Raw genomic sequence first — 10,102 nt, forward strand, 5'->3', positions numbered from 1 at the left:
CCTGTATGCTGGCACCTAGCGGCTAACAGGAGTACTACTTCCAGGGGGATTTGTGGTGAATTTAGCTCATCTTCAAAAATGTAATTAAATTAAATTAAAAAACACTATTTCTGAAAAAAAAACAACCTCTCCTTAATTTAGAACTATGGCTTTTTGAATGGTTGCTTATATGATGAAAGGGAAATAAAATAAATGAAGAGAAGTATATTAATGGACTCCAGATGACTGTTCAGAAAATTAATGTACTCTTAAATGTTTTTAAATATAACAACATAGGGATTCTCATGTAAATCCATCAATCCAACACACACACACACACTCACACACATATATTTTTATATATATGGATGGATTTGCATGACAATTTTTCTCAAATATTTCCTCAGTGAAAATGCATCAATCTATGCTCTTATATCACATAATGTATGTTTAACAATTCAGCCTCTAGATGGCACCAAATGCTTTTCCAGCCGCTGGAAACAGTGTGAGGGAGGCAGCTCGGGCTAAACAAACCTGCTGTTGTACCTGTGTGCTTTGATGCGTTGCCATTGAGGCACTGATGGCGACTGATGACTTCCTGATGAAAATTTCCTCCCACAACATGCTTGCGTTGATTAATTGTTCTGTCAGCTTATAACCACTGACAGCGAAAATTGCCCAACTGAATCTGATTTGCAATTTCCTAATTCTGCTGACATGTGAATCTAAGAAGGCCTCTAATTGAACCTCTAACACAGTGTTTACCAAGGTCTGCCCTTTTTCAATCTGCCTTTCGTGACAACAGCTTCCTGAAAAGGTTGGTCTCTAAAAGGATAGTCCAGTACTTAAAACATATACATATACGTACACAGCATGAGAAATGATCCAGATAAACACTTGAGGGACTTCTGCTAACAACGCCTTCAGCTTAAGGGGTAACACAGTAATCGCTCTTTAAAGTGCCCCTTGAGCATCTATGTGTACAAAACTGTGTATGAAATAGAGTACGGTTGGTTAATCGTCCAATCATGAGCAGAAGCACAACCTCACAAACGCAGCACTCCCCATGGAGGAGTTGAATATCTCAGACTACTCAGATCCGAGGTCTGCTCAGGGAAACCATCTCTCAGGAGGGAGGATCCAGGGATTTGTTTACTGTCACTGTGCTAAATTGTGATAGATTTAGTTTCAGAGAAAGGCTTTTAGATGAATTATGCAACTTTTTCCCTTGTATATGCTGAAGCTCTAGGGTCTGTAATGGCCAGATAATGTACTTCCACAAAATCTGCAGGATTGATGTATACTAAAGTTGAGAGAGTCCCTAGATTATTATGTATTTTATTAAGACTGAAAATGGTGAAAAGTCTAACACAATGAATTGACGTTATTAGTATTCAGTATTCACAGCAACAGTCGTCTCGAGGCATTTTGTACTGTAAAGTAAACCTCATACAATATTAAAGAGAGCGCTCCAATGAATAGGCAGCCGTCTTTGAGCAAGCACTCGGGGATGGTGGAAAGGAAGAACTCCCTTCTAACAGGACGAGACCAACAAAAAGGTGGGGGCAGCCATCTAACGCAAGCAGTTAAGAGGTGAGGGTAAAGAGGAGCGAAAAAAGGAAACAATGCAGAGACCAAGGACAAAAATCGTAATATGGTGAATACACTATATTGTTCAATTACATCAAAGCTAAACAGACATGGTTAATCTTTACCTTTAAGAAGCTGATACAAAGCAGTTTAATATATTTTTATTTGATGATCTAAATATTAGTAATATCAAAAAATATCTAAATTATTTATATGTGTAAATAGATGATTACAAATCACTCATAAGCCCCCCTATAATACTAATTCTTGAGCGCCACACGTATTTGTAGATCAATGTAGCCACCAACTTTGTGTAATTAACATGAGTAATTACTGTGCTTAATTTACAGAGCCACCCAAGGTTCATAATCAGGCTACAAAACATTGACCCAAGACAATTGATTGATCCCTTCCTCCTTTAAAACCATGCCCCTGCTAATGACTAAGTAATGAGGAGATAGTGTATGGCTAGGGTGGCTAATACAGCTTTCACTCTCCATATCCAGACTGGCTGGTGTCCCTCCCTCCACCCTATCCCCTGTACTCCATCTCCTCCTCCTCACCATGTTTTCTGCAATGGTGTCATCTCTTCGCTCAGAGGCCCCTCTTCCTCTTTCCGCGTGTGTGTCTGCATGCGTGTTGTGTGTACTGCTCGGTAAATCAGCCACACAGACTCGCCTTTGGTGGCTGGAGACTGATTCAATATTCCACTGGGTAATTTATGCAGAACTAATTCTCTACAGGAATGGAAGGGCTTGGAGGAAGGCTGAAAGAGAGAGGGAAAGAAATGCAGGGAGGAAGAAATCTGTGGTGAAATAATTATCCTCGGTGTCACTGTAGCAACATTCTGTGAAGTTGATGTCAATAATATATTGAGCTACCCAATCCATTTCAATTTCACCTCAAAAAGATGCTGCAGAGGGCCACGCGGCCGCTGGAATAAGGAGAGCGCATGCACGTCGACACACACGCGCGAGCATATTTCTGTTAAACTCACAGCAATGTGGCGACTGCCGACGTGTGCTGCTTACAGACCGGCTGGGAAGCACATCATTGCCTGTAGTCATTTAACTTGTCAAAACAGCAGGGCTCCGTGTCTACTCATATTTGGATTTAGTAGCTTTGAATTACTGAAAATAAAGTGAAAGAGGATGATGTGAAAAATGAAATGAGGGGAGAGAGCTTCCCAGGAGGGCCATTGGGAGAAGAGTATAGATTATGGTCATTTGTGACTGACGGGTTTGTAATAAGAGCCAGGTGTCAGAGTGCGTTTCTGTATATGTCTGTGTATGTACCAAGGGTGGGGATGGGGACAGGCTTCATTGTATTCTTCTCACAACTCTCATTGATCAGCACAGCGCACACAGAGCTGCATATCATTACATTTGAAAGACAGTAATGCTTGATCTACAAGCTCTGCTTGACCATACGTCAGTATGAATCAACACATACTGTAGTTTGTGACACTTAGTATAGGCTATTACAGTGTACAGAACTCTATGTGAGTTTGAGCTGTTAATGTAATCACAGGGTGGTCCAGGAATACCATAAAAAAGACATTTTGGATAGCCATTCTAAGTTCAAAGACATACAATCATCTTTCCTCAGGTAAGTAGTGAACTCTAGAGCTGAAAACTGAAACCAAGGTCCATGTGCCATATGCGCAGTTCCCCTACTGGCCACTTGAGGCTACATCTAAAACTGAGTAAATCCCCATAGACTCCAATGCTAAAATGCCCAATTTTGCACCACTAAAAATCATGTTTACAGCCTGACAGAAAAATTGGGTCTAGCCTCTATGGACGGTTACCCCCTTTTAACCAACTCTACAGGGTGTGATTTTATTAAGTCATCAATGTGGGTAATGCAGTTAGGGCGTTACGGCTTAGATTGACAGACAGTGTAAATGATGGATGTTGCTGCCTTGATGTCATCCACTGGTTTCTGGAATCCTTTTATTTGAATCCACTGTCATCATCTTGGCTTCAAAAAACTAGATGTGATTAGGAGGCGCAGGTGTGACTGTGAAATCACTTGCTCGTTTGATGATTGACGGCCAGTGAAGCACAAGTCAGTAGCCAAAAAGCATACCAGAGATACTCGTCCTTTTTTAAATACAGTATGATCAAAATTTGCCAAATGAACTTCATTTTGTAGTCTAATGAAGTGTATTGAACCAAAAGTCTTTTTACAACCACGCCTGTCGTCTTCTGGAAGCCTTCAGCTAAAATTCAGTATTAAGGCTCTGCTGTATTGACTTAATTTTTCTGACCAGGAAGCTACAGCCATGTTTTGCAGTCTGTGGTACGTATAAAACAATGTAAAGGCTGCTGGAGCCGATGTGTGTCTGGTAGTCTTCACTTCTGTTAATCTGAAGCTGCTGGTGACTTGGTTAACATGGTTAACAGTCTGCATGCTGCGAGGCAACAGTGCTAACGATCGCTCCATGCCAAGGCTTTTCTGCGCGGAGTTTGCATGTTCTCCCCATGTCTGTGTGGGTTCTGTGTGGGAACTTTAGCTTCCTCCCACAGTCCAAAGACATGCATCAGGTTAGAATAACTGGTGATTTTGAATTGCCCATACATGTAAATGTGAGTGTCTACCCCAGCTCTCATCTTATGGTAGCTGCAGGCCCCATCCCCATTGCAACACTGCAATAAGGGTAGGCAGAAGAGAATGGATGGATGGATAGCATGATTGTGACTCCTTATGACTGATGTAAAGAGTTGTTGCCTAGCACTACATGTAATAATATAGCATTAGTTTAGAGCTACCTAGACCACAAGTGACTCAAGCCAAGAGTCTTGTCTTATTCCCAGTGCTGATTTGGGAATGAGACCACATTGTGCCAACGCTAAAATGACTAACACTGAAATGTATTCCCTTCCAGCCAGAGCAATGGAATATAACCTTCTGTATTTCTGTAAACGGTACGAAAGCAAACAGGTAAACGTGACTAATAATGTGACATTCTGAATCAGTTGTCATCACATATTAGTCAAGCCATCAGCAGCAAAACAGTTTAAAAATGTTAGGACTATTCAACCCTGAGTGCATGGTGGATTGCTGAAACATCAAAGAATATGACGCAAGTAAACAATGATTAAAATTAAACGCAAAATACTTTAATGATTGTACAATTTGTTGTCAATTTCACGATATTACCAGCTACTATTTTTGTGGCATTCTTTGTGTGCACACAGAGGTCACAAAGACCCCCCAAAATGAGACCATCACTCACTATAATGACTTTACACGTGACACTGCAATTACTGATGTTCCCATCAATACATGCGCCAAGTCTGAAGTAGATCAGATGAGCCATTGTTGATATAGGTGAGAAGAGACATAGCCACACATGCAGTGGTTTCATGAGATACAATAATGTGGTGTCACAGCCATGCTAGCATGAGCATTGGTGCATGATTTCACAATCAGTGATGTTAACGTAGCAGTTATGTTGCTAAGTTCATTTCACTTTACCAAAATTATTGCAAGGTCGCAAAGCAGCGCCCTCACTCTTCAAGCTTGAACTTACAGAGTTACTTAGTAATACAGTGTGTGCGTTCATTTCAGTTGCAAATGTGCATCACTGGGTATTAATAAAAGGTAAAAAAGTAGCAGAATTTGCTCTAACTGCCACACGCTGAAGAATAATGTTACTTTCTCTCGTCCTCTCGGTGGACATGTCTGCACTGCTCCCAGACATCTCATTATTTTGCATCTTCGTCACTCTTATTAAAGCCATATATCTTAACTTGAGGCCAGTGCCCATCGATGTAGCGGAATACATACATGCCAAAACATCTGCATGTGTGAAACTGCGCTCTGTCCTGCACTCAGGAGGGCCATGTGCAAAATGAATAATTTATCCAAATGAATTATAATAGCTGCATCTCCCTGCCAAGGCTTTTGTCTGAGTGAGATTCCTGCTCACATTTCAGTTCATACAGTTGGTCTTGCATAAACTAGATACTTCTCTAGACAGATTTGCATAGAAACACCCTACACTGTGGCGAAAAGGGAGCAATTAGGATTCATGGCGGCACCTCCCCTCTGGATGCTCTGCTGCCATGTGAGACAGCAGCAGCTGATTGAAATGGAGGAGCGTGGCCTTGTTCATGCGCCTCTGTCTTCCTTCTATCTTTCTGTCCTCCTTGAGGGAAGTAGGGCCGATTCCAGCCTCCAGCACAGATCTGGTCTTCCTCCTCTCTCCCTCCATCAAACCTTTCATTGTCCAAAGCACAGATTAGCAGTTGCTCAGGGCTGGCTGTAAGTTAAAAAAAAAAAGAAGAAGAGGAAAAAAAAGCCTGAGGCTGGGAACCTCACAAGGAGTGGGTTAACAACATCATCAAACATGGTGTGATTAGTAGTTAACGAATGCAGCGGGTCACATTGTGCAGTTGTTTGAAACAGGTGATGGAGTCCTTGCTGTTGGTGTCTGGCTCCTCGGAGCATGTGGGAGGTGTTTGACACAAACAAGGCTTCCAGCTCGCAGAACCAGGAACAGATGGTACTGGAAAATGAGGCACCTCTCTGAAGCATTGAAACCTCCTCCAACGACCCTCCACACACTTCTCCCTCACTCTCTTACTCCTGAATGCACAGTCTATTTTTTCCTCTGTAAACGATCTGTGCTCGCCGAGATTCCTTAAAAGCTGTCGCTGCTCTGTATATAAGTGTATTTTTTTCCTAATGATAATGAAACTCATGCAAAAAGCTGCTGGGAGATGGGAATGTCTGGCATCTTATCTTCATAACACCAGGTGCTTTGGGTCATCTGCCGGTATGAGTTTTTGTTCACCTGGATGGAGCCAGCAGATGGCAGGGTTGGGTTCGGGCATCTCCAGGGAAGGACGGCAGAAAGGCGAGGAAAAAGACACTTTTCTTCACTGGCACTCGCTAGATGTGTTGCTTTGATCCACCACGTAGTGTGGTGGCCAGATATTGTAAGAGCGGGAGTATGGAAGCATTTCAGTGTATATCTGTCTGATTTGTTTAGGTCACAGTTGTGGTGAAGGTTGTTGAAGTCACAGTAAAAAAAATGAAGCTATTCATATACTTGCCCAAGTATATCTGGGGCATATAGAGGCACTCATTTCAGCAGCAGCACAACACAAGAGATGGAGGCTTTGCAGGGGATTCTTAGGGTTACTCTCAATTTGTCATTAATGAAAAAGAGACACACACATAATGGACTATAGATAATGGATATATACAAAGTCCTCTAACACACTGTAATAAATGTATCATGGAAGATTTAAATTTAAAAATCTGATCATTTTATTCATTATTTTGTGAGTGAAGTCAGTGCAGTCTAGGTTGCTAAGTTCATGTAAAATAGTTTATTTTTTGTACTCCTCATAGCCATAATATAATACTAATAGTAATATGCGCACATGGATTCCTTAATGTGTCTTCACTCAGTATATCTGCTTGTTATTTACTTGCAGCAATTATTATCTAAAATAACCTTGCTGACCACTTCATTAGGTACACCTTCCTAGTACCAGATTTGTCCCCCTTTTGCCTTCAAAAGGGGCTTAACTGTTCATGGCATAGATTCATGGCAAGAATAATAATCAACAATAACAACTATAGTCAGGGAGGCTGTGGCATTTAAACAAAACAAAAATCCCCCATGTCATTACAACCCCTCGCCAGCTTGAAATGTTGATACAAGTCAGGATGGATCCATGGTTTCATGTTGTTTATTCTGACAGTCTGAAAGTTCTGACACTATGTGATTTATCGCAGATTAAGACTCATCAGACAATGCAATTTTTTTCTGCTTTTGGAAGTGTGGCTTCAGTTTCCTGTACAGAACTGCTACCCGGTGTTGTCTTCTGCTGCTGAGGCCCATTCGCTTCAAGGTCCAGCATGTTGTGCTGTCAGAAATGCCTTTCTGTATACCTTGGTTGTAAAATAAAAAAATAAAAAAAAGTCACTTCTTCTTATTAGCTCCAAGCAGGCTGGCTATTCTCCTCTGACCTCTGGCATGAAAGTGGTTCCCAGTTGTGTGGGAAAATCCCAATAAATCAGCAGTTTTTGAAATACTCAGACCAGCCCATCTGGCACCAAAAACCATGCCATATTCAAAGACACTGCATAGATTACCTTTCTTCCCCATTCTGATGCTCAGTTTGAATTTCAGCAGGTTATCTTTACTTTTTTACATGCCTAAATGCGTGCGATTAGCTGATTAGGTGTTTACTATGCTATATCTATATGCAAGAACAAACATGTCAAGAACCTGATGTATTCATTTGGTTCTTTATTTCACTGTCTCAATGATATATGAGCTTAATTGACAGATATGAATCTTTTGCAAAACAAAGACCATAAAAACTGGTTGATTAGCAACAAGGAACCCATATAAAGAGTCTAATATCAATAAAGCAATTTGTTATGTACAGTATTCATTATGCATTTCAATATTTAGCTCAGACTGCAATGTTTGATCTGCACACCTTGAAGTCCTCAAGAAAATGGAACGCTGTGAAAATGATATTTGGTAATGGTGTCTTGCTGTATAATTCAATACGGGACTGCATGACACTCACTGTAATGGTTTCACATTTATATTATGCAAATAAGGTACAGTAGCAGTTTAAGGAGTCAAAGATACAAAGTGGTTCACAGTTTCTTGTATAATTGCTTGAATAGCTGTGTGCGATAAATTAAGTGGCTCCACAGTGTAGCAGTCTACGCATTCACCTAACAAGTTAAAGATCCCTGGGTCGATCCCGGGAGGAAAAACAAATGCGTTTGTGGTTGCATCAAGAAGAGCATCCAGCGTAAAAAAAAAATCTGCCAAATCAAACATGTGGTGCTACCTGCTGTGGCAACCCCGTGTGAATACGGGAGCAGCTGAAAGTAGCTTTGTGTGCAATAAATGAGCAACTACTGGAAGCTCATTTGAGTGAACCAGTAGTTATGGTACACCAAAACCGAGCTGCGCTTGTGAGAGTAAAACATTTTGGTTATAAAAATGTATTTTCCTCAATCTTGGGGGGATAAAGGTTTCAAAAATGTATAAAAATTACTATTTTTGCTGTGTAAAAATATGAAGTGACTGCAGCTTTCTTTATGGCCTGCCCTGTGGTTGGCTTCATTCAGCAGAATATGGTTTGTGTTTCATTCCAGTCGTGTTTGCTCCCCCCCCCCACACACACACACACACACACCCACCCCCCAGAGCTCCTGTCTCCTGCAGCAATCTGTCTGAGAAATGCATACATAACATCCTGTGAAAATAGCTTTCTGCAGGGACTCCACGAAAAAGCTGCGCTGCATCAAATGTTACTGTCATTCTCCGCTGGGTCGAGTCGATGGCAAAACATTTGCATACTTCACAATCTGAGAGATCAGAGTTGTGTGAAAGTGTATGCGTGAATCCGCATGTGTTTATTAATGCGCACAGCTCTAACCTACAATATAATCTTGTTTTTTTATTTCAAAATGTCCACTAATAACAACCAGTTTCTACAACCCTCCTCTCCCCCCCCCCCCCCCCCCCCAAAAAAAAAAAAATCCTCATAATAACTGTTATTAACATCTCTGGTTTTATTATCCATATTACGTAGCTGCTAGGTTTTAAAAACTCCATCTCCTTGTATCACTGTCATTGCAGATAATGACGAGGCAGAGACCTCTAATACCTTTGCAAATAACTCAAAACTACCACCGTGCCTAAATGCTACAATATAAAAGAAAAATGGGATTTAAAACGTTTAAAAACATCTAAAGTGCACTTCCAAATCTATTGATAGTATCAAGCCTGCACATTTTTTGGCTTGATTAATTAGAAGCTTGATAACACATACCCTTGTCGAGATTAATTAAATCTTTTTCCGTAATCCCAACATTGAAAAAACAACAATAACACCACTTAAATCTGTATGCCACTGGCCAAAAACACAATTAAAGCAGGGAGGAGGGCTGTTTCTTTACAAACTCTTCTCCCTTGTGGACCAGTAGTGTGGGAGATTTGATTCTCTGGCTGTGATTACCCAGCCCTCAGCTATGAGATAGATAACTATGAATCAATTGTGTTCAAGGGGATTCTCACTGGAGCGCTGCAGTAGTTAAAGACGAGAGGGAGTCTACTAAAAAAGCAGCCGGCCTTGGTTAAACAGACAATCAGGTAGTCTCATTGACTGCGTGCAGCATTTTAAATATTCATGCGTGAGGCCGGGGTACTCAAGCAAATGCTCTTTTGCTTTAGTATCTGCCGTGATTAAATGAGCAATCGCTACGACCGGATGGGAAATGTTTAGTCTTGTTCTGTGTCATCCAATCAGGACTTAATAGGTGTCCAAGATAATACTAATCACGCCAGGCGGCTCCTCGTTACAGGTTTGCGTAATGCCTTTGAGAGAACTCCCAGCCATGTTGCTGCTATGTTATAAACCGGAGAGCAGCATATAACATCATGTCTACATGAGAGACTGTGAAAAGGTGTGTCTGTTGCTGTGGGGCAACCATGCAGCGCAAAGTCACACCACGGATGCACTTTTGGGTTCAAAACTAG

Source organism: Neolamprologus multifasciatus, chromosome 8 (assembly GCF_963576455.1).
Source record: "Neolamprologus multifasciatus chromosome 8, fNeoMul1.2, whole genome shotgun sequence".
NCBI lineage: Eukaryota > Metazoa > Chordata > Actinopteri > Cichliformes > Cichlidae > Neolamprologus > Neolamprologus multifasciatus.